The sequence below is a fragment of the Protopterus annectens genome, chromosome 1.part1 (genome assembly GCF_019279795.1).
Source record: "Protopterus annectens isolate FY-2018-M chromosome 1.part1, PAN1.0, whole genome shotgun sequence".
In the NCBI taxonomy this organism is placed as follows: domain Eukaryota; kingdom Metazoa; phylum Chordata; order Ceratodontiformes; family Protopteridae; genus Protopterus; species Protopterus annectens.
This window is the reverse complement of record NC_056726.1, coordinates 966,758,446-966,783,931: the sequence shown is the minus strand read 5'-3', so window position 1 is coordinate 966,783,931 and position 25,486 is coordinate 966,758,446. Positions and strand designations below refer to the sequence as shown.

Below are 25,486 nucleotides of genomic sequence, written 5' to 3'. Positions count from 1 at the left end.
CATTATACAAAGCTTGTTCTGTGTATCTTTACTGGCAATTCTTGTGGAATTGCATTACATTAGTGTGAGAAGAGAAACAGCCATGCTAGTAGGTAGTAATGTTATAGTAGCACCTTACAAACCCCACACAGTATCAGAGCAGGATAAACACCGCCATATTTGAATAGGTAAGAGACCAGACCTCCCAACTGTGACTGATTTACAGGGATGTCCCTGATTTGCAAACAACTGTTACCTGTGCCCCACTGACTCCCTGTGAAATGTACTAACAGTAGGCAGAAAGGTGGGGAATCCCACGTAATGGTAACTGTCAATAAGATAAAGTAGACACTACCTGCATGTCAGTAATGGTGTAGTAATACATATGCTCAAAATACTCCACAGTCACAACTGCAGAATATCTGAAATATATCACGGGTGTATCCCACTGATATGTACCTTTCCCTGAGGTTGGTCAAATATATACCGGAGAGTATCTGAGGCCTGCAAGTGTCAGAAACAGACAGGTATATCAGCCTGTCTGCTGTTACATACTCTGCGAATAGCTGTAGAATTACTTCCACAAGCATGCCCTTATGTAGGAGTACAACACAGAAATATCAAAGGATGTAGCCATCTAACATACTAATGACAGTATAGCAGTTCACAGGCACTGCAAGTGCCTGATATTCATAATTGTTAGTACAATATACTTAGTTGTCCTCACCCCTCTCTCAGGGGGGGAAGGTTTCAAATGTCACAGCAAATGTCGAACATATGTACAGCTATTGCAGTTAAAGAAATGTGCAGCTATGGCCCTTCCCTACACCCAGCCTGCACATCCCTAGCTGGTGTCCCCAATGACTTCCTGCTTCCTGCTTACAACTGTTTAAAAGTGCCTTCTTCACTCTGTATGACAAGGCCCTAGTACTTCTCAGCAGCAAAATAAAATACCCCTGTAAGTGTCAAACCCCAGACCTTGGGCTCACCAGACTGCATGAAGTGCCACCAAGCCACAGCAAACATATAAGAACTTAGTGCTGAAAGAAATATATCATGCATTACAAGGAGTGAATGTAAATGGAAAATAGGAAAGCCATAGCAACACATTCCAGTAAAGACAAATATCAGGCATTCAAGGAGTGAATGTAAAGGGAAAAAACAAAAGCCATAGCAACACATTGCAAGAACTACTGTTGTATGCCAGTTAATCCTCAAATCCCACAGGTAAGTACATACTCCCATGTAAACAGTGTTAGCATTAGCAGGTCTGAGTTAACATACACACTGAGAAGAGTGAACTGGAAGAAGCAACAGTCAGGTTTCAGTACAACATGTATTTCAGTGGCTACAACACAGTGTTAGATATGAGAGATATACCAACCTTCTGACTCGCACAACAGTGTCCACAGCAAACCAGCATGGTCCCCACCTTGCAAAACTGAAAGGCCTACGCCTACCTAACTTATCATTTTATAGCAGTGTCCAGAAATCACAGTGAGAACTGCAATTACCACACAGCAGGCTGCATGCAATTACTAAATGCTGGCCACCAATTGGTGCAGAGGCCATCACATGCACATGTGCAGATACCTACAAAAGCAGCCTGTACTGCCAGTCCACACATGCAATAATATCATTGCAGCAACTGGAGGGAGAGAGAGAGAGAGAGAGAGACAGAGAGAGAGAGGGAGAGATAGATAGAGACAGAGACCAAAAAAATAAATAAAAAGCAAGCCAGCCAGCAAGCAAGCAAGACAGCAAGCCAGCAAGCAAGCCAGCAGAAAAAAGCTGTCAGAGACAAAGGTAATGTAAACTACATAATCTAATAATCTACATACTGTGAACCCTCCATATGTGTTAGCAGTCTGTATCTATATGTATATGCAGATGTGCATAGGTCAAGGGACATACTGCAACTGTTAGTGAAGGCTGGACATACATATGTAGTTGAAGGTTGCTATGTGCACATATCAATGTAGGTTGTAGTGTGTGGCATTGAAAACAGCATGCAGTGCAGGTATATGTCATGTGGTGGTGAACTTCTGTGGGACTGAGCCAGTGAGGCCTGCTATATACGGCCTGAGGACAGCATAATGCATTATGCACAACACTGTGCAATATCATTACAGAATGGTATGTCTCAACTGTTTCAGAAGTGATATTCCCATCATGAAAGGTGGGCAGTCTATGTGCCTACATGTGCATGTATATGTACAGTAATAAGAAGTTATGTACTCACCATAACGTTCCATCTGAGTAGGTAAACTTCATTTGTCTGCAACCTGTGGGATATGGATCCGATCTCGGATCCGAGCCAGCAACTTTACAAAGCTTAGATCCGAGCTCCTAGCTCCTCCCCTTACCCATAATCCCCTGCCAACCCTGACGGACCTCAGATCAAGTTTGCCCGCAAGCACTATAGAGGATAACTATCTACATTATCAGAATTGGTACATCACTATATGACATGAAACGCATCTGAAGGTCGGGGACGGTTGCAGACAAATGAAGTTTACCTACTCAGATGGAACATTATGGTGAGTACATAACTTCTTAATCTGAAGTAGTTAACTTCACTTGGTCTGCAACCTGTGGGACAGAGTCCCCTGCTACCTAAACTTTGGGCGGCCTTCATGGAAGGATATTCCGGAGCACTGCGGAGCCAAACTAAGTTCTCCCTCTGGAGGTAATGTCCAATTTATAATGATTGATGAAGGCATGAGATGAGGCCCAAGTGGCTGCTGAACAGATATCATCCAAGGAAACCCTGGATTTAAAGGCGGCAGATGTAGCCATAGCCCTAGTATGAGGTGCGGGCCTGCCGGAATTTTGATACGCTGTAATGATACACTGTGAAATCCATCTCGATAAGGAAACTTTCGAGACCGGTTTACCTAGATTAAATTTGGCAAAGGAGACGAACAACTGGTCGGATTGTCTATGACCAGATGTCCTATGAATGTAAAATCTAAGTTGTCTGTGCAAGTCCAAAGAATGTAGTCTGTACTCCCTTTTGTTCTGATAATTAGGAAAGAAGACAAATTGATAGTTTGGTTAATATTAGATTCAGAAACTACCTTCGGGAGGAAGGAGGGATTGGTCCTGAGGTAAACCCTATCCTTGTGAAAGGCTAAGTATGGGGGTTTCACAGAAAGAGCTTGCAATTCAGATACTCTCCTGGCTGAAGTAATAGCCACAAGAAAGGCTGTTTTCCAAGACAAATATCTGAGGTCTACTGAAGACGCCGGTTCGAAGGGAGGGTCTGTCAGGGCTTCTAATACCAAGGTCAAATCCCATGGAGGTACCGCTTCCTTTATTGGAGGTCTAAGAAAAAAGGTGCCCATTAGGAACGTTTTGCACAATTTTGTAGTAATCAAAGGACCCATTTCAGTACCTACGTGGTAATGAGAGATGGCTGCTAACTGAACCTTAACCATAGAAGAGCTAGCTCCGCCATTAAAAAGACCTAAGTCCAGCACCGCAGGCAAGGGGGCTGTAAAAGGGTTCAAATTATGGCGTTCTGCCCAGATAGAGAAACGCTTCCATTTACTACCATAGACCTGCCTAGCAGAGGGCTTGTGCGCTGCTACTAGGATAGTTTTAACTGGAGAAGAGATACCAGGAGTCCTAGCTACAAGTGGAACTGGAGCAGCCAAGCCGCTAGCTTGAGGCTGGCCAGGTCGGGAAGTGGGAGCCCCTGGGGGTGGGAGATTAGATCCGAAAGGGGATCTAGAACCCAGGGCGGATTCACTCGATGAGAAGAGAGGTAAGGGAACCAAGCTTGGCGAGGCCAGAATGGGGCAATGAGGATCATCCTGCTCCCCAACCAACTGGCTTTCTGAAGAAGTTTCAGCATGAGGGGAAGAGGAGGGTAGGCATAGAGAAGATCGGGTGGCCAAGCATGCACCAAGGTGTCCCTCGGGGCTTCCCCGGCAGGGGGAATGAGAGCGAAGTAATTGTTGCATTTCGTGTTTGAGGGAGATGCAAAAAGATCGCAACAGGGCTGCCCCGAAACAGCAAAAATTCGACTCGTTACTCGAGGATTGAGGGACCATTCGTAAGGTGAAAGGATGGTGCGACTCAGTCTGTCCGCCAGGATGTTGGCCCATCCCGGAATGTGCGTTGCAATGAGAAAGCGGTTGGTGGAGATCGCCCATTCCCACACTCTCATGGCTTCTCGACAGAGTGGGTAAGACCTGGTTCCCCCTTGTTTATACCATACCACAGACATATTGTCTGTCTGGATTGCAACTGTTCCTACAGGCAGAAGGCTCTGAAGTGCTTGCAACGACAACAGCACTGCCCTCATCTCTAGAACATTTATGTGCAATAAGGTCTCCGAATCGTTCCACGTGCCTTGGACCATCCTGCTCAAATGCCCCCCCCCCCCCAAGACGAGAGGCGTCCGTGGTCACCATGGCGAGAGGGGGGGGGCCGTGGCAAAGGGGCATCCCGCCTGGGGGTCCGGCGATTGAAGCCACCAAACAAGAGCCCTCTTGCAGGCCCTGCTGAGAGAAATGGGGTGACTCAAGGGGTATTGATGAAGGGACCATTGGACTTGGAGAGTCCACTGTAAAATCCTCATGTTCAGACATGCCATGGGAAGAAGGTTTATAGTGGCTGCCATGGACCCCAGGGCCCTCAGAACCAATCCCGCTGGAGGTTTTGAAGACTGAAAGATGGCCCGCACATGTGCCCTCAAAGTGTGCAACCGGTCGGGAGTTAAGAAGACTAGTTGCCTGTTGGTGTCCAGTCTGGCCCCGATAAAATCTATCACCTGAGTCGGGGTGAGAGAGGACTTGTCCGAGTTTATAGTGATCCCTAGTTGCAGAGCAAGGTTGAGAAAGTAGTCCCTGGCCAAGCATAGTAAATGCCTTGTCGGGGCGGTGAGGAGCCAGTCGTCCAGTTACGGGAAGACCTGCATTCCCTGGAGTCTCAGGTGGGCCGCTATCACTGCTAAAACCTTGGTGAACACCCTGGGGGCTGAGGTGAGACCAAAGGGGAGGACCCTGAATTGATAATGACTGGCTCCCAGCCGGAAGCGGAGAAACCTCCTGGACCGTTCGTCCATCAATATGTGGTAGTACGCGTCCTTGAGGTCTATGGAGCACATCCAGTCGTTCTCCCGCAAGAGGGGGAGAATAGACTGAAGAGTGACCATCCGGAACTTTTTTTTGGTTACTGACAGATTTAGTAGGGAAAGATCGAGGATGGCCTTAGGTCCCCCGTCTTTTTTGGCACCAAAAATAACCTGGAGTAGTAACCCGATCCGGACTGGCCTGGGGGGGGGGGACGTGCTGGATGGCTCGTTTTTCTAAAAGCAGCCGATTTCCACAGCTGCTGCCTCCCTCTGATTGGGTGGAACATCGGGGAGGTGTCCGGGGGTGTCGGGAATGTAGGAAAAGGGAATTCTGTATCCTCTGGATATGATACGAAGCACCCAGCGGTCTGTTGTAATGGACTCCCAAGCTGCCAGGTGCTTCTAGAAATGCCCCCCGACTGCCTCCAGAGTGGAGCAGTCGGGCAACCCCTCAGGGTTGCTGCGTGGGCCGATCAGAGAAGGCTTCTCCGGACCCAAAGTTCTTCGGGCCCCCCTCTGCCTCTAGGGCGGCATCCACCCTGTCCTCCTCTGCCGCGGAAGGACTGGGAGTCCGGAGCGGACTGGGATTGTTGCGACTTTCGGAACCACATCTTCTTCTGTCCCTTTTGGTTCTTGGAGAAGGACCTCTGGGGAGCAGAGAAGTGGACTCAGACGGCAGACAACGTCTTCCCGTCCTTTTCGCTCTGGACCAAAGTCTCGCGAACTGTCTTGCCAAACAGGGCAGAACCATCGAAGGGGGCATTCGCAAAGGACGCCTTGAAGGGTTCCGCGAAATCACAATGTCGCAGCCAGGCCTGGCGCCTCATAACTAGGCCTGCTCCGATGGCTCTAGCAGCTCCCTCTGTAGCATGGGATAAAAGCCGCATATGCGAGTGGAGTACAACTGTTTGTCCTCCCCCGACATGGACTCCGGGGGCGATGCAGCGTACTCTTTGATAAGGTCTCGCTGCAGTCGAATCACATGTGCCATGTAGTTCAGGGACCTTACTGTGAAGGTCGCTGAACTAAAGACCTGCTTCCCGAGATGGTCCATCGAGCGAGACTCCTTGCTCGAGGGATGGACCGAGGGACTCTCTTGGGCTAACTCCCTCTTGGTGGCTGCTGCCACCAACATGGCATCTACGGGGGGGTCCCTTGCTCCAATGGGATTTCTCTGCCGGGGGGCTCAGGATCTTGTCAAGACGTTTGGGGACTGGCTCCACAGTGCCCAGCTTCTTCCACTCACTAGTGGTGATAAGGTCCACTAAGGGGTCGGCTGGAGGGGACACCCAAGAGGTAGATGGGCCTGCTTCGAACGCCTCCAGGAACACGGATTTGTCCGAGGAAGCCTTGGGGGCAGACCACCCCCCTCTTATCCTAAGCATTTCCATGATGTCTCCGAAGGAGACATCCTCGGGGGGTGACCTTGAGTTGCCTTCCCCCTCATCCAAATCATTGTCTTTTGTCAAGGACTCGGGGGAGTCCACGTGCCTCCTCTTACACTTTCACTTGTGAGGAACATCCTCGGGGGGACTGTCCGAGGACGACTCACCAGCAACGTCTTGTTCCAGGGGAACGACCTGAGACGTCAAAGCAGGCTGTCCCTGTGGCCGGGCGACGGAAGCCCTACCCAAACGAGAGGGAGTGCGGGATGGAGCTTAGCAGGCAGTGGGGGCCTGGATGCACTCAACAGAGCCCTCTCCACCACATCAAAGGCCGAGGGAGAGCCACTCTCTCTGGGATCAGAGAGCCGACCCTCACTCGGATCCGATGGATGGATCGGAGCCGGCGCCGAGACCATTGGATCCGAAGGGCCAGTGTGCTCCGACCTGGACGGAGCCGAAGGCACACTAAACCCCTCAGATCCGAAGTTCAGAGCACGGCTCCGAGAGCTCGGATCCGACAAGGACGGATCCTGTAAACTCGAAGGAAGAGTCGGAGCCAAAGTACCAGATACTGTCGGCGCCGACCCAACCCCGGCTTCAACGCTGCCCGGCTCCGAGCGCTTCAAACCCAGGAAGCGGGTCGGAGAAGGAGCTATCGGGGCAAAGAAGGGTGTTGAGCTCCCCCCCGGAGGGGGGGGAGGCAGGAGCACTCCCATCTGCTGCATTTGGGTTTGGATGAACCTTCGCATCACCCGGTCCAAATCAGCTTCAGAAAGGCTACGCGTTGATCTCGACGAGGCCACCGAGGCTGGCAGGGAGTGCCGCCTCGATGACCTCGACGGAGATCGGGTCTCCTCCTCCTCGGGTCCTGGTGAGAAGCATGGAGACCGGAGCCGAGAAGGAGGAGACCTGGAAGCCATGGAGGAAGAAGCCCGCTTAGCCGGGGGGGGCTTTTCCCTCCTTTTTTCTTTTCTGGCCTCCCTCTCCTCCGGCGCAGAAGTGGGAGATTGAGTCCCGGCCAGGGGGAGAGAGGCAGGAGTGGCCGCCACAGAAGCCTGGGAGGAGGCCACAGAAGCACAGGAGGCCGAATCCGGGGGCAAGAGTCCCGCTAGGATCAGCTTCGACCTGTGGTCCTTCAATGCCCTGGGGTTGAACGCCGCGCAGATATAACACCCAGAGGAGATGTGTTCAACCCCAAGGCACCGGACACACTGAGTGTGGCCATCCGCTGGGGAGAGCTTATGGCCACACTCGGTGCACTTAGAAAATATTGGTTTTGGGGCCTCAGACATGTTAGCTAAATAAAACTCACTCAGTAGGCTCCAAACACAAACACACACACAGACTACGACCAGTGAGGGATGGGGAGGAAAATTTGACTAGAAAAATTTAAAGAGGTTATATAAAGTAAGGCTATAAGAAGGGAAACCTAACCAACACAACACAATCACACAAGTTTAAGGAGAAAAATTTAAGATACAAGGACTTATCTGACCAAAAGACCAGGAGCTCGCAATCTAGCTGCTGTTCAGAAGCGCGGCAAACTAGATCTGGGGTCAGTCAGGGTTGGCAGGGGATTATGGGTAAGGGGAGGAGCTAGGAGCTCGGATCTAAGCTTTGTAAAGTTGCCGGCTCGGATCCGTATCCCACAGGTTGCAGACCAAATGAAGTTAACTACTTCAGATTGGATGTTTAGAAGTGTGTGTGTGTGTGTGTGTGTGTGTGTGTATATAGATATATATATATATAATATATATATATATATATATACAAATATCTATATGTCGATATATATATATATATATATATATATATATATATATATATCTATATCTATATATCTACATAGCCATATATATATATTTATATATATATGTACATAGATAGAGAAGTATGTACAGATAGAGATATATAGATAGAATATGTATATACATATAGATATAATAGATACATACATATATAGATATATATGTAGATACATACATATATACAGATAGATATGAATGTCTATATATATATATATATATATATATATATATATATATATATATAGTGGCGTGTGTATATATACATATACATATATATATATATACACATATATATAGATATGCATATATATTTACATATATATATGCATATACACATATACATTTACATATAAAAACATATCCATATATATATATATATATATATATATATATATATATATATATATATAAAGAGAGAGAGTGAGAGAAGGGGACATGGGGGCAGATGTACTGCAACAAGTGCCTGGTGACCAAGGCATGGACTGAACACTAGTGTTGATACTGCAGTACCATACCCCATTCCAAAACATGTTACCCACTAACTACCACATAGGTGGTTGCCCGCCTACCACTGGAGATGTCAGAAGGGAACATGGGACACAGGTGTACAACAGCCTCCCCTTTGATATCTACAGTGGCACACTAGTCTTGTAATCCCTGTACATGGTACGTGTCATCACAAAAGGTGTGTCAGCTAGGGAAATGTAAGTCAGTGTACCCCTCTACACCTCACAATGTCCTATGCAGTATGTACCTCCCATGAGAACTACAGCAAGTGGAGAGGCCACAGACATACCTAACAAAGACTGATAATGCCCTCAAACACATTCCCTATGCAGACTGACTCTCAAAACCACAGCTAGAGTGCCTTGCATACATCCTACACAGAGGTTACCACTGCTGGACATACACAGTTATGTCACACCCATACCAGTTGGCCAACCACCATGGCAACACCTCACAATCCGTCCAGCCTACATGACCTAGGGCCCTAATCCTTGTCACCGCACTAAAAAGCACATGCTTGAGGTACAGGTTTCTATACACAAATATGCCATACCCTGGAGTAAACCACCCAGCATTAACAAACAAGGCTCCTTATTAGTAGATGTCATACATACCCCTGAGGAATGTTATGGAGATAGGTAATATGCCCTGTGAGTCACCTCTGTGTAACCGTTTCACAGGAGCAAGTAAAATCACATTACATGTGTCCCAAATGGCAGGGTAGCATATGGCTAGGCTGCCCTAGGCCCAGGGCCAATAGCATAGTACCTACCTATGACACAATGCACACACACATGTACTCAGTGCAATACCAGCTATGTGACGTTGAATGAGTGTGACACTGATTGTGTGCAAGGTCTGTAAAGGTGTGAGAGCTTAGTGTGAGTTTGTGTCTGTCATGGTAGTTGGTGTCCTTGGTGTGAAGCCAGAGAAAGATGTGTCAATTATCGGGATGCAAACATAGTAGATTGGCACATGTTGTGCCGTACTTCACTGTGTACGACTGCGGTGTCCCATCGTAGGCAGAAGCAATACATGTATGCTCAGTAAGTGGTACTGCTGTTGAATCCAGCTCACATATGAACTGTTGTACTACCTGATGCTGTAGGCCTAAACACTACAGTATGGTGTACGTTCACATTCCCTAGTAACACTGTCTGGTGTGTTTCCTGTAGTCTGCACAGATTACATACCTCATGCATAGGTATCTGTAAGTAGGGGCACACAGTACTATAAGGTACACAGTTAATTCTCATCTGAGTTGTCATACATTTGTGTGTTGTATGTATGTGTAATGTGTGTGTAATGATGCCTGTACCATGGCCGCAATCACGTGTGTTACAGGGTATGTGTGTGCACCTGGCAGCATGTATACTCTGCGACAACAGTATGCTGGCTATAGTAACAACTGTGCACATATGTCAGGTAGGGGTATGGCATCAAAGACTAGGGTGGATTACCATTGAAACTGTAAATGTGCATTGCATTCATTGCACAGGATGACAATATTCTTCATCCATTAGCTTGATACATACCCCCAGTGTGAGGTTGTGCATTGTATCCCACACAGTGTGCCGAGTGCTTGTGTATACAAGTTTGTTGTATGGAGTGTGGCAGGCACTGTCAGACAGTTGTGGGCTGAGCACTGATATGTGGTATCGAACATGTGTATCCCCTGATAGACAGACAGATGCTATATATGGCAGTTAAGTGATATCAGTACATTAGAATATTAAGTGTGCCACATGACTTGCTCACATATTTTTCTTTTCCTTCCAGGGTGATGGTGCATCAGCAAAACCCACCTTATACAGCAGCAGAGAATCAGGAGATCCACCAGAGCCTGGTGCAGAATTACTGTGTGTTGTTTTCCAAGACCAGCCAGAACCAGCATGAGAGGGCTGCACTGTGGCAAGATCTTGTCCGTCGGGTAAATGACATAGGCATGCATAACCGGACATATGAGCAGGTACGCCATCACTGCAGTGATTTAATTAGACATGTCTGACAGCGTGCATCTGATATCCACAGACAACAGCTTGCCACAGGCGGTGGGGTACCTATCCACCCCCCCTCACCAGTGTGGAGAAGCACCTCCTAAGTGTTGTGGCTCCAGGCCAACAACAGCAACATCCACAAACATGTGTCATCATGGAGGCCGGAACCACCCAGCATGTTGAAATGGAGTGTGCAGGTAACATGCCATATCTGTAGTTAACTGTTCTCTGTACTGGTAGTTGTGAGATGTGTACTGTTTGTGTAGCTGTTAACCTGCCTATTCTTCTGCAAGATTGATATTCTGAGCATAATCTGTACACCTGTGAAAGCCACCTGTTGTACTACTAAACTTCATCATACTCACAGTATCAATGGCACAGTTGTGGCCACTGGCAATCACTCTCATATTTTTGCAGGTCCCTCTGGAGTGACAGCAAGGCAGCCAATCCATGCAGGTGAGTGTGTAATAACAACACTATTGCTAATGACATGTGCATGTCATATGGAGGTGTAGTCTGTGCACATGTAACACACCTACGCATAATGCATGCTGTGCATGTTTGCTGTGAGACTATGCATATCCCATTACTCTCAATAGCTGCCTCACTCACATGCAATACACAGAGCATGACACACGTGTGGCAACACAGTACTGGACATTGTATAGGCATACCTGATACACATGTACACAACACACACATGTTTGGCATACACAATACACCTTAGCCTGCTACACGTCCAATTATGACACCTGCTGTACGGCCACCCTTCAGTATCCCACCTATCATCTACGCAGCGCACATAATATACCTGAGGGGTAGAGACCTACCATGTCTTTGTGCAACAGTCTTGAACAAATAATACATTCATGTTAGGCAATGCTCACTATTGTCCACCTTACAAACCCATGTAACAAGTGGCTGTGTAATTGTGGAAGTAGTCATGTTACTGCACATCAGGTACAGCATGCTAGCTGCCTGTCTGGCACACATTATTATTGTTGACTGACCACAAGAAGCATGTTGATCATGGCTCACGTTACTACACCACATCCAGTTCCGCCGACCACAAAAGTACACATAGCAGTCATTGCGTAGCACCATCATGTGTTGTGTGTGTGTGTGTGTGTGTGTGTGTGTGTGTGTGTGTGTGTGTGTGTGTGTGCGTGCAAATACATGCACCCACAGCTTGTAACACTTGCACAACATTGTTATGTCCTTGTACACATTCTGTCCCAGGGTGGAGACAATCACTGAACAACTACACACAAGCATCAAGTACACATATACTGTTATTAACAAGGGCTGTCTACACTTGCACTGCATGTTCCTGTGCAACACATAGTCTGCATGCTGACATGTGTGCAGTGATGTTTTTCCTTGTGATACTGTCACCCACCCTAAAACAGTATTGTGTATGTGTTGGATTGCAGGTGTGGCTGTGTTTGTATCTGCTGTACTGAGGAGTGTACCTGTGTGCTTGTGTGCCTATGTGCTTGTGCGCCTGTGTGCTTGTGCGCCTGTGCGCCTGTGCGCCTGTGTGCATGTGTGCCTGTGTGCATGTGCGCTTGTGTGCTAATATCGTGTACACATTTGTAAACTGTGTTTCCTATCTTCCTCTCACAGGTTCTGATGTTGCTCTGGTGGAGTGCAGCAGGGAACCTGAAGCCACTGCTGGGGATAGTGATTATGATGATAGATGTGTAATGGCACAGGGAGGTGTGACAGGGTCTGTCGTTGGTCAGCCAATTGACACTACACAGCAGTCAACCCCATCAATGCGCACAGTCATCCTGCCTATACATCCATTGTCACCAATGTCCTTAGCTGAGGGACAGCATACAGTGGGCATTGACCAGGGTAGTGTGGTATCATTGGCACATGCATCCCCTCACAGCAGCCATGGCCAGATTCCTGACATGGTACCACACAGGCAGATGTCCAGGGGTTCGTGGTTGTACTGCCCCTGCCAGACGTGCCCACAGAGGTCTTCCAACCTCAGCTATGTTCCGGGCTGTAATGCAGGCGCAGGCACGTATGGAACGGTACACCAGACAGGGTATGAGGGAGCTTAGAGCACATCGCACCTCTATGAATGACACTATGCGTGACGTTGCGTCTGTCATCCGTAACATCAGCGAGGTCATTGATAGACGTTGGGGGGACACATTAGATCTCTTCCACAACTACATGTCCAGGAGCCAGAACAGTGCAGGATGGTTGAGGCATCGACGTGGACGTATGCCAGCAACATTATCAGCTGGCACTCGTTGCGGATGACAACAAACCCGCAGCCGCTCCCATAGTGCCAGTACCAGCCCCAGCAATGCTGGGTCTGTGCTGTCATTAGACTGCCCGAGAAGACCACGTGCACGTGGCTCTGGACAGTCCCAGCAGGGACATGTGTCCAGTCAACAACCCACTGCTTCTGATGACAGTACCCAGTCTGGGTTAGTACCTGATACTGTCCGTAGCACCCCTGCCAGGCACAGGTACCATGTCCGTGGCCAAAGACAGTGATCTGTATGACCTGGCAGGTACAGTCTGTGGCTGTCCACAAACACCCGTATATGGCAGCCACGTGGTGGAACTGTGTGCATGCATACACACACACATAATGCTAACACATAGGGCTAACACATACACATTGCAGCAACATTGCCCCATGTTGTACTGTTGTCCCTCACTAACACACACATACATGTCAATTGGATGTGTCAATGGCAGACTCTGGCAAACCAAGTACACACCCTGTGCATATGATGAAACTGTGCCACCTCCTGCCATCTGTAACACTGATGCAGGAACAGGGTAGCATGGTGCTGATGCACAGGGTGACTACATAGCACTGTAGTAATATTATCATGTTGTTAACAGTACAGTGTAATGATATTGTTGTGGGTATATTCGAGCATGCATGATGCATTACCTATGTTTGTCATTGCAGTTTTGTATACACCAGTATTAATTCCCAAAGTGTACTGTCTGCACATGTGCCACATGGCTGTTGTGTGTACCTGTGCCTGCATGTGTTGGGGTGTGGACAGTACATGTGTGATGTTTGCAGCACTGAGTTGCAGGTGTACATTTGTGAACATGGTTAGCATGGAACATGACATGGTTTGACAGTATGCTGTGGGTGATAAGGTTTCCAAATGTCAATGGTCTGCATTCTGGTAGTATACACAACTTACATAGCCTGACATTCAGTGGTCATGACATGGTGTCTCCTCAACTGATACACAGATGAAGGAACCTGGTGTCAGTGATATCCCTGCAGTACTACACTATATTCTTACTGAGCCACACACATCCCTGGGAACAATACTGTTTGACATATAGCAGTCTCACATACATGTCAACACACTACGGATATGTCCATCCACAACTGCAAATACATACAGTGGCCTACAATGCATTCTACACATGACACACCTAACCACCACAAGGGTATCATACAGACAGATACCTGTTTTCCAAGCCATGCTGTATTGCTGTAACGCAACTGTGGCATTGGCATCGGTATGTAGTTAACATAGTATTCCAACAGTACCATGTAGGTGGTAGCACCCATCATGTAGTACGGGTAATGGTGTGTACATGTGGACAAGTGTTATCTTGTCTTTCCTGTGATATTCACATTTCCAAAGGTATTCTGCAGTCCCTCGGTGTATCACCTAAGCAAGAAGGTGTCTGTATGCATATCGGCAACAGTTGCCATACACCTACACTGGGTGCCCATCACTCACAGACTTTGCTGTGTTTTAACATGTCTGACATATACTCCAGACATGAACCCTCACCCACATTAATCTATCAAAGCTTTCATGGGTGTGTGTCACATAGTTGGCCTAGGACACAGATCACTGCAGTAGCCTGCATTGTCACCAACATGCATGTATGGCCTAAGGTCTGGTATGCTGCAGCAAATGCTGGCAAAGGTAACAACTGTATTCATATGGGGCAGGCTTCACACATAGGAACTATTAAAGGTCACAGGTGCATATCTGTATGTGGCACACACATACCTGATGTGTGCATTCAAATTACTGTTATAATAATATGTCATACAATAATAACAGCAAAACACACAAGACATTGACAAACTGTGTGACAAACGCACACATGGCATTTGTAGGATTCAAACCCCTACCTATGTTATGATACTTGAGAGAGACGCATTAGCACAGCGCGCTATTCGCATTACTGGATGATTTCCCTTCTCCTGCTGTATTTATAGGGTGCTGACATCATCAGTCTTTCCAAAGAGGAATGTACATCTTTTAGTGTGTTATTCCCAGTCTTCAAAAAGGCCATTCCTTTCACAGAGAATTGCATACATACACACACCCCCTGCCCCCCCCCCCAGACACACACAGACACACACACAGTGTTTGCAGGATTCAAACCCCTACCTATGTTATGATATTTTGAAAGAGACGCATTAGCACAGCGCGCTATTCGCATTACTGGATGATTTCCCTTCTCCTGCTGTATTTATAGGGTGCTGACATCATCAGTCTTTCCAAACAGGAATGTACATCTTTTAGTGTGTTATCCCAGTCTTCAAAAAGGCCATTCCTTTCACAGAAAATTGCATACCTACACCCCCCCACACACACACACACACACACACACACACACACACACACACACACACACACACACACACACACACCCCGCGTTTGCAGGATTCAAACCCCTACCTAACTATGATACTTGAGAGATGCATTAGTACAGCTCGCTATTCGCATTACTGGATGATTTCCCTTCTCCTGCTGTATTTATAGGGTGCTGACATCATCAGTCTTTCCAAAGAAGAATGTACATCTTTAACTATCTCTCAGTATGGGGGTTAACAATATCTGTGCATTAACAGACGCCTAGTTCTGGGTCACATATGCACACTGGCACTGCCAGGTTATGTTCTACAGCATGCTTTGTGACCACAGGACGTGTAACACACAACACAAGTAGGGGGTGTATCCATATACATCACAGATACACACACCCCTGGGTTGGTACCACTGCACTAAGCATGACAGGCCATACATATACAACTACCATTGTGCAAAACTGCCTTTTGGTTTGGTGTGTAGTTCAGACCACCCCCCCCCCCATACCCAGTAACCACACTTGGCTTTCCTGGGAACAGTGTAGGATATGCAGGTCTTCACACACACCATTATAGTGGTTGACTTCAGGTACACAAATATTGACTGGGGATACTACTCAGGCCCTCAACAACATCACCCTACAGCCACTACAATTTGTGAATCCATGTGCTATGGCACAACCAGTCACCACACCCACAAGGGGGAATACATATTGGACCTGATCATCACCAACATGGGGACTCTATGTTCCACACCAGAGGTAGAACCGTCATTGTTAAGATCAGACCATAAACAACTTTCCCTGGACATCCATATCCCGTCCCCACCCCCAGCCAAGGAAATCACTGTAAAGAATTTCTCAAAAGCAGACTTTGCACTTGTGAAGACTGGGATGGAATACTTCAAAGGCCCTGTGCTGGAGGATAATGCATCCCAATCTGCAGAATCCTTTACAAATGCATTGTATGAGCACCTGCAGGTATGCATTGATCATGCTATCCCAAATAAAACCATGACTCCTCCAAAAGAGGAGACCTGTCTGGTTGACCCCAGCCATATATAAGCTATACAACAGAAGGAGGAAGCTACTACATAACAGAGCAATATCCCACAGACCCACATAGATCATAACCTCTCCTTTGCTAATCACATTGACAGAGTCATTGCAAAGACCTTTATATAGGTTCATAGGTTCATAGGTTCATAGGCTAGTACTAGGCTAACTGCTCTTGCGAGCCATTTTAAGCCTAGCCAGTTATCCCCTGTGAGATTCAAACCCTGTACCTTGTGTTTGTAAGGCAAACACCTTAACCATTAGGCCACCCTCCCAACCCCAAATATAGCCCGCCTTATCACATGGGTGTTTGCATGTAGATCATGGGAGGTCATTGTGGCCCTCTACTAGTCACTCATCAGGCCCATGTTTGACTACAATGCCCCTTTTGGGGTGTACCTTACCCAACACCTGCAGCAACTACAGTGAACACAACAGTACCTCCCCAAGAGGATCATGGGGTACACACAGATGTCCTATGCAGCTCAACTAAAGGATCTCTATCGCTACTCAGTTGCTTAACGCCTACTCAGAGGTGATCTATGCCTAACGTACGCAGCCATTTCAAACCCAGAAGTAATGGACATGCTCCACCTCATATCATCCAAGACCCTTAGAGCTACACACTCCAGGGACTTAAACCTCAGTACAAAAATAAATAGGACATGCTGCAGGGACAGATTCATTACCCAGAGGCTCCCCTCACTCTGGAATTGAATCCCAATTAAAGTTAGACATAGCCCCTCGCCAACCCTCTTCCAGCGAAATACAGCCGCATGGATGGGAAATTGCAATTTCACCCCTGGGATCTCCACTGTGCCCCTGCTTGACAGAGGCACAGCAAATTAGCCTTAAAGGGTGCCTTCTGTGACCTACTTTACAGAGGCACAGTAGGCTACTCTACTGGGGAGGTGGACGCCAAATACACTCTGCCTAGGCTTATGAATTCCCTAGGGCAGACAGCCTAGTATTGACCTCTGCACCTATGTTTATGTTCGGGATGCACAATATTTGTTGCTGCTACTGTTTGCAGGTCTTTATTGCCGTAGCTTTCCCAGTTTCTATGAACAACTTGTGTATCTGCGTAACATGTTTGATCATGACTGGGTTCCAGTATATTAATATATGTGTCTGCTGTCATTTAACTGTGTGCACGGGGCAGATTGCTGGATCGTGGGAGGTTCCTGGCTTAACACATACAACTGCCAGATATGTGTGACTGACTGCTATACTCAGACATGGCCTAAGTGTGTGAGCATGCCCAGTTCAGGCTTTCCATGGTTTGTTGCCCGACATATGTCTCATTTATCCAAGTGTATCAGCATGCCCAGTGTGACCTTTCCATATGTTGTGATCTGGAGTCCACTACATTTCTGGTTGTGTGTGAACATGACCAATATTGACATTTATACTGTGTGTGTTGGAAGTCATGTTGTGTTCTTACTGCCAGACTCCTTTGTGTCATAACTCAACGGGGATTATGCTGTGCCTACAGGGTTTCCATGTGATAGTTTGCAAAGACTTGGCAACATTCTCTCATACTGGTTGAACACTGCAATACTGTCATGGTGTAGTGGTTCAGTACTTTCACTATGGTGCACAGTATCATGGGTTTGAGTCCCATCACTGCTTTAAATGTTCATACTGAGCAGACCAGACTGGTTAAGGGCCAGTTGGGCAACTATGAGCATGTTGCATTTTGTTCAGCTATGGCCTAATTAAACAAGGCTTGTCCGACATTGCTGTGTATTCACCAACTTGGGTGGACATTGCCAAACATTACTCCACATTGACCACAGTTGTACTAGTTGGTGTGTGTGATTCTGTTCATAGGTTCATACTAGGCTATCTGCCCTAGGGCATTTATAATCCTACCCAGAGTGTGTTTGGCTTTCAACACACATGTTAAGTGGAGTTTGCCATGACATTTTTCAAGGTTAGTATACTGTGCCTCTGTCTAACAGTGACATAGAAGTGATACCCAGGGTAAACCTACAATCTCCCATCCACTCATCAAGATTCCTCTTGAAAAGAGTCAATGAGGGACTCTGGCTAACCTGGAGTGGGGGTTTACTCAAGAGTGGGGGGAGCCTCTGGGTTATGAATTAGTCACTCCAGCATGTCCTATTTATTTCAATCCTGAGGTTCAGGTCTCTTGAGCGCGTAGCTTGATGAGATTCTGAGTTTCCGAGGTGCAGCATGTCCATTGATTCCAGGTGGGACATGGCTTTATACATCAGACACAGACTGCCTCTGGGCAGGTGGTATGCCACTGAGTGGAGCTGCAGTTTCTTTAACTGGGCAGCGAATGGCATGTGCTTGAGCCCCTTGATCCTCCTGGTGAGGTACTTTTGTGGTCTTTCCAGCTGCTGCAGGTGTCTGATAAGGTACATCCCACAAGTGGCATTGTATTCAATTATGGGCCTGATGAGGGATGAGTTAAGAGGCACAATGACCTCCCCTGATGTAGATGTGAATACCTCCATGATTAGGTGGGCTATATGAAATGTTTTTCTAAACACTTTGGCCACGTGGTTATCGAATGAGAGATTGCTATCAGCTTGGGTCCCCAGGTCCCTTATCACTTCTTCCATACTTAATGGGTTACCACCTATGTAGTAATTTGTGGGCACTTAGTTTTTGACAAAGGGGAGGACTATACACCGTTTTGCATTTAGCTTGAAGACATGGCTCTGGCACCAGTTGTCCGTTTCTATGAGGCCCTTTTGTAGGATGCTTGTGTCAGCTGGAGGGTCGATTATGGCGCCCAGTTTGCAGTCATCTGCAAACTTGTTCACCAACAGTCCTCCTGTGTTGGCCTGTACCTCTGAGAAAGATATACCAAACAAGGGAGGTCCCAGGACTGAGCCTTGTGGGATGCCACTTGTAGCTGGTTTAGGGTCTGACATGGCTCCAGCATTTCTGACCATGTGGGTTCTGTCCTTGAGCCAGTTTGTAACCCATCTAGTGACATAGGGGTTTATATTGAAGTTGGTGAGCTTATCTATAATGACCAAGTGTGGTATTGTATGGAAGGCTTTTGCGAGGTCCAGGTAGGCTGTGTGGACCACCTTCCCCTCGTCAATGGCCTTGGTGACTGTTTCAAAAGACTCAACCAGGTTTAAGAGGCAGGATCTGCCCTTAACAGAGCCAAACTGGGTAGGATCCAGTGTCTGTAGGTCCCCAATATGTTTATTTCTGATGATCTTTCCATAGCTTTGCAGACCAAGCTAGTCAGGCTTCTGGGGCGATAGTTTGCAGTATCCATTGAGGCACCACCTTTGTGAAGAGGGACCACTGTTGCTGTACACTGCTCTTTGGGTACATATCCTGTGGTAAGGCTGAGACTGAACAGTGGTTTTATGTTTGTGTTCAATTCTTCTTGGGGTTCATGTTGGACACAGCCCAGGACACCGTCTGGTCCCATTGATGCTGTGTGTTTTGCTTTGGAGAGGCTGGCTGTTACCTGAGCATCTGCGATGTCAGGGGGCCCAGCACTCTGCTGGGATAGATATTTGCCCTTTTGGTGGGGGGGGGGGTTGCACTGAACCTGTCAGATCAGATGTTGGCAATGTCTGTGGGTTGGTGTATTGTTTGTCATTTTGGACTACTTCTGAGCATATCTGGGGATTCCCACACAGGTTCCTACCATAAGTAAAGAATGCCTTGTGATTATCCTTGGTGTCCTGTACAATTTTTATCTCAAAGATGGCCTTAGACGATCTTATGTGTGGCCATAGTTTTTCAATAATACTGATCAGAGATGCCTTCCCTTTTTGGGATTTTGATCCATCATATAGTAGCTTCCTCCTTGTATTGTATGGTTTGTTTATGGCTGGGGTCCACTGGACAGGATGCCTGGCTTTGGAGGATTGGGTCTTAGCTTTATTTGGGATTGCATGATCCATGCATTCCTGAAGGTGTTCATAGAATGCATTTATAAAGGGTTATGAGGTCTGGGCCCTATTTTCCACAGGCACAGGGGCTGTGAAGGATTCCACTTCAGTTTTGAGGAGTGTGACATTTGCTTTAGTGAATAATTTTCATTGTGTTTTTCTGGCCATGGGCTGGGATCGGGATGTGAATATCCAGTGAAATTACTCTCTGGTCTGATCTTACCAGTGAGGGATACACTTCTGGTCTTGGGCATAAAGTCCCCATGTTGGTGATGATCAGGTCCAGTATGTTTTCCCCTATTGTGGGAGTGGTAGCAAGTTGTTCCATAGCATTTTGGTTTATAAATTATGGGAACCTTTGGGCTAGGGTGTTGGGGCTAGGGTAATGCTCCCAGTCTATGTTTGGGTAGTTGAAATCGCCCAATATAATGGTATTTGGGGAGACCTTCATATTTTCATGTGTTCTCCAGTCGGCCAAGTGTGGTTCCTGGGTTTAGGAGGGTGGTCTGTAGCAGGCTATGAACTGGAAGGCGGTTTTAGCCACTGTTAGTTGCACATGGATAGTCTCCGATGCTTCATGCTGTGCCACCAACCTGGGGGTGTGGGTATCTTTGAAAAATATTGATACTCACCCTCCTTTTGTAGTTTGTTCCATGTTTTGCAGCTGTAAAGCATGGTATGAGGTGTAACCTGTTAATGCTAGGGTGCTCTTGGGAGCCTTGAACCAGGTTTCTGTTACTGCACAGATATCAACATTCTCCATGCTGAGGAGAGTTTGGAGTGTGTGCATCTTGCAGTTTAGACTTCTGGCATTGAGTAGCATTACTTATAATTTCTTATCCCTTGTGATACCTATGGAGGTGGGTTTGTGTTTTGAGCCTTACCTAAAAAAAGTCACTATGGGGGTGACAAGAGCCTTTGGCAATATCCAAAAGGCCGCAGGTGATAGGTGAAATCCATCCCTAGAAAAGCATCATGTCTTGTCGAGCATGTCATCCCAGGCTGACAGGCATTGTATCCCCTTTCACTGACACCAATACTTAAGCCAGTTGTTGTAATTGATCATCTTGTCTTCATATTGTGGCCTCATGTTTGGAGAGGGTAGGATGATACTCAAGGTCATCAAGTTTGCAAATACTACATGGTGGTAAATGCTGTTTAGCACTACCTTACATTGCTTAACACATGGCAATCATGCCTCAGGTGGTGCTGCAGGGCTGCCTATGTCAGATGCACATACTGCACTCCCTATACATGTTTGGAAACAGGTAGTGTCAAGTTAGGCATCCCTAGGTGAGTTAGAGAGAGGTATCATTTCCAGGGTTCCTACTGAGCCAGTGTATGTGCTATGCGTTGCCTCTTTGCCAAGGCATACTGGGCAGTTTCTCCTCCAAGTCACGCTCTGCCTGTGATGGCCTTGGCACTGGTGGGGGGCTGTTTGGCCCAGGCCTATGCTGGTCCTGCTGCAGCTGTTTTCGCAGAATCATATTATGTAGCATAGCACATACCATGACAATTTGGGTACATGTAGTTGGTGAGTATTGCAAGGCTCCACCAGATGTGTCCAGGCACCGGAACCGTGACTTGAGCAAACCAAACACACGCTCGATTACATTTCGTGTTTGTGCGTGTGCCTCGTTATGACGTTCCTGTTCAGGTGTGTGTGCGTTTCTAATGGGTGTCATCAGCCACGGCTCCAGTGCATAGCCAGCATCCCCCACTAAGTGACCATGTGGGATGACCCCATTGGCAAATGTCTGGTACAGCTGCGTCAGATGCCAGATATGGGAATCATGGTAGCTTCCAGGGCAGCCAGCACACACATTCATTATTATGCCCTTGGCATCACACACGACCTGGCAGTTGATGGAGGGGCAGCCCTTGCGGTTAATGTAGGCCCTACCCCGCTCACCGGCTGGTGCTTTGATGTGTATATGCATGCAGTCTATTGCACCCACTACCTCAGGGTATTCTGCTATTTGCTGGAAGAGACGCATATTGCTGGCCAATACCTCACGGGAATTGGGGAAATATACATGATCACCGACATGTGCTGACATGGCATCCAGGAACTGGTGCAGTACCGTGGATGCTGATGCCTGTGATATCCCCATCATATCACCAGTTGGTCTCTGAAAGGTACCTGTTGCTAGTATTCTTAGGCCAACACATACCTTGGTTTCCACTGGGATGGGTTCCCCTCTGTTGGTTCTGTGTGTGAGGTGTGGCCTGCACAGCTCAACAATTTGCTGCAGGAGGTCTCTGTCCACTCTATAGCGCTCCACTATCTCCAGCTCATGTAACCCCTGGTAGGTGACCCTGGGCCTGTACACTCTTCTCCGTCTCCTCACTGTGGGCTGTCCGGCAGCATTTGCATTGTCACCACCCTCAGCATGTAGCATATGTCGCCTTATAACAGCAATGGCAGCCCCTAGCATTTTTTGTCTGAGTGTATCTTTTTCAGTTTTCACTTCTAGTAGCTTATTCCAGTGTTGCAGTGTCTCTTGAGAGAAACAAACTGCACTGTTGTTTGCAGAGTTTTAAGTGCTGGGCTGGGCTAGTGTTCTGCCTGTGTAATTGCCTGATTCTGATTGTTTGCACCTGCTAGCTCTACTAGTATTCCCTGGTAGCTTCCTACTATTTGTTGTGCTTCCTTTTTCCTTTCTGTTTCCTCGGGGGAGAGACGTGCATACAAGAGGAAACACACTCACAGCAGCTCACACGCGCGCACACATGCTTAGATGGACTAAAACTTGCTTATTCGGGTTATAACGCGTGCACACCAGCGCAAACATGCTTACAGGTCTTCCAACAGCCTTATACATGCTTACTCCAGCTTAAACGCGCACACTCACGCTTCCACGCGTGCACTCTGTCTTACTCGAGTTCACAGGCGCGAACACACGCAGATACCCGCTCAGCAAGAAACGTTGGTGTTATCCACAGTATACACCTTCCATTTCTTGGCTTTCCCTGGCCTACCTGTTGACACACCTCTTTCCATGATGTCTGACAGCTGACACATGCCACTGTGCTCCAATGAGCTTCACTACTTTCATACATACTCCCCTTGTGATGTCACCTATCTCCTACTCTGTTCCTCCCCATATCCTACTCCTACACTCCACTGACTGTGCTCATTTGCTATGTAAAAGTGTGATTCACTATCCTAACACTCATTTACATATGATTGCCTACTAATGCTTGGTTACATGTCTTAGACTGGGCTTCTCCCCTTAGCAATCCCTACTCGGTGGCCACGTTGTCTTCAGCCTGCTATTCCCTTACATTGTCATTTAACAATTTTCATAAATTCCACATTTGTGGCTTTTATTGCCTTATTTTATGATTTTTATAGCGTACCTCATTTGAGCAGCGCTGCGCTACGCTTAAACATCGGAAATCACCAAAAAAAAAATCTTTTTATTTTAATTTTGCATCGGGGAAACTTTCCAATGGCCGTATATTTGGCCATTGGCATGCTTCCTCAACCATATGCAACCTTTATTTGGAGCTGACAAGGCTCCATTGTGCTATTTGCAGAACGGTACTCAGTTGTCAACTGAGTACATTTCTGCAGCTAACACGTCTCCTACTCGGACAGGTTTGTGCTTCCTGGATCGCAAATTTACCTCATTTGTATGCCTTTCGGCTGCAAGTGAGGTAATTTGCATATCCCAGCCTTGTCCGTGTAGGAGACGTTTTAGGAGCTCTCTTACACGCCCCTACAGGCTGTTCCTGGATCGCTCGTTGAACATGATGGCTGCACTCGTAGACTCCGTGCAAGCCATCGTGAATCCGGCCCAAAGTTTTTCCCAGAAAAATTATTTTAGTAGAAAGTTTTCCCCAATAAGGGACTTATCTGTCCAACCCTGAAGGATCGCTAGCCAACCAGTAGCTCAATGTGGCCTGCCAAAGAAGCACACTTCACAGGCAAGAACACTCTACGACTTTTGCTCTCCATCTTCTTACATACAGCACCTTGCAAGTGTCTCACAGTTGGAGCATGTGACGGGCGATCTTCAGCTTTAAAAACCTGGCTGGTGGCAGTGGGGTAGGACATAAACAGCTTAGGTTACTGCAAAAGTGATCTAATGCTGCACATCACAGTTTACCACTATAGCCTTTGTTTCATCTTAATTTATTTTATATCTCAAAACAAAACAAAAAACCACTATTTTCAAATGTCCCACAACAGCTACATATCCCTAGCTGGATTTATCAAAATAATATTATCTGCAAATAAAGTTAACTTTTCTTGACTGGTATTTTAGATAGATCTTTTCTTTCATGAATCCCATATTTTCTTTCCCAACTTGCTCTAAGTATAAAGCAAACAGTGGAAAAAGAGAACATCCCTGCCTTGTTCCTCTTGTTCAAACATAGATGATCAGAGAACCATCCCACCTTAATTCTTGCCTCCAACCCTTTATTAATCCTTCTTACTAACGCTGTTATTTTATCAGGCAATGCAAATGCTACCATTGCAATACTCATAAGATCCCAGCTGTCTCTATCAAATGCATTCTCTGCATCAAGACTCACCAGTGATAATGGCGTTTCCTTATACTCTGCTTCACCTGGATCATCATTGTCCCATTAATGTTGTCAAATGTTCATCTTCTCTGTGCAAAACCACACTGATCCATACCTATCTACAATGGCAACACCTTTGTTATTCTCATAGGTAGTATAGTCCTAAACACTTTATAATCATGGTTTAAACTTGAAATGGATCTATATAAAGCCAGATAAAAAAATGTACCCTTTTTTAAATAAAAAAGCCACCAGAACTTTCTTCCAAGATGCTGGTATTCTCCTCCTTTTAAAACACTATTAAACAAAACCTTCTGTATGGTTATCACTTTCTTTCCTCCTAAATTCCAAATTTCAACAGGAATGACATCTGTTCCTGGAGACTTTCCAGTTGACTGATTATAATCATTGTCTTTATCTCATCTCTTCCTGTCTTAGCCATTAACTGTTCAGCCTCTTCTTCTTTGAACTTTGGCACAGTGAAGTCTTTCATAAATACATTTGTGCCTTTCCTTGTTTCTCCATCTCCTTGCTTTATAAAGTTTTGAAACCTAACACCTTTATAGGACCTCTGTTATTTTATGTATTTATTTTTTCTGGTTATAGATTCCTTAGGTTTCGATAC

At 46.7% G+C, this 25,486-nt stretch overlaps 1 protein-coding gene across 1 annotated transcript in view; it reads right to left on the bottom strand.

Annotated features, from left to right (window-relative positions):
• NOL10 (nucleolar protein 10) overlaps positions 1-25,486 on the bottom strand; it is a 1,716,803-nt gene that overhangs the window by 1,237,488 nt on the left and 453,829 nt on the right. The gene's annotated exons all lie outside the window — the stretch shown is intronic.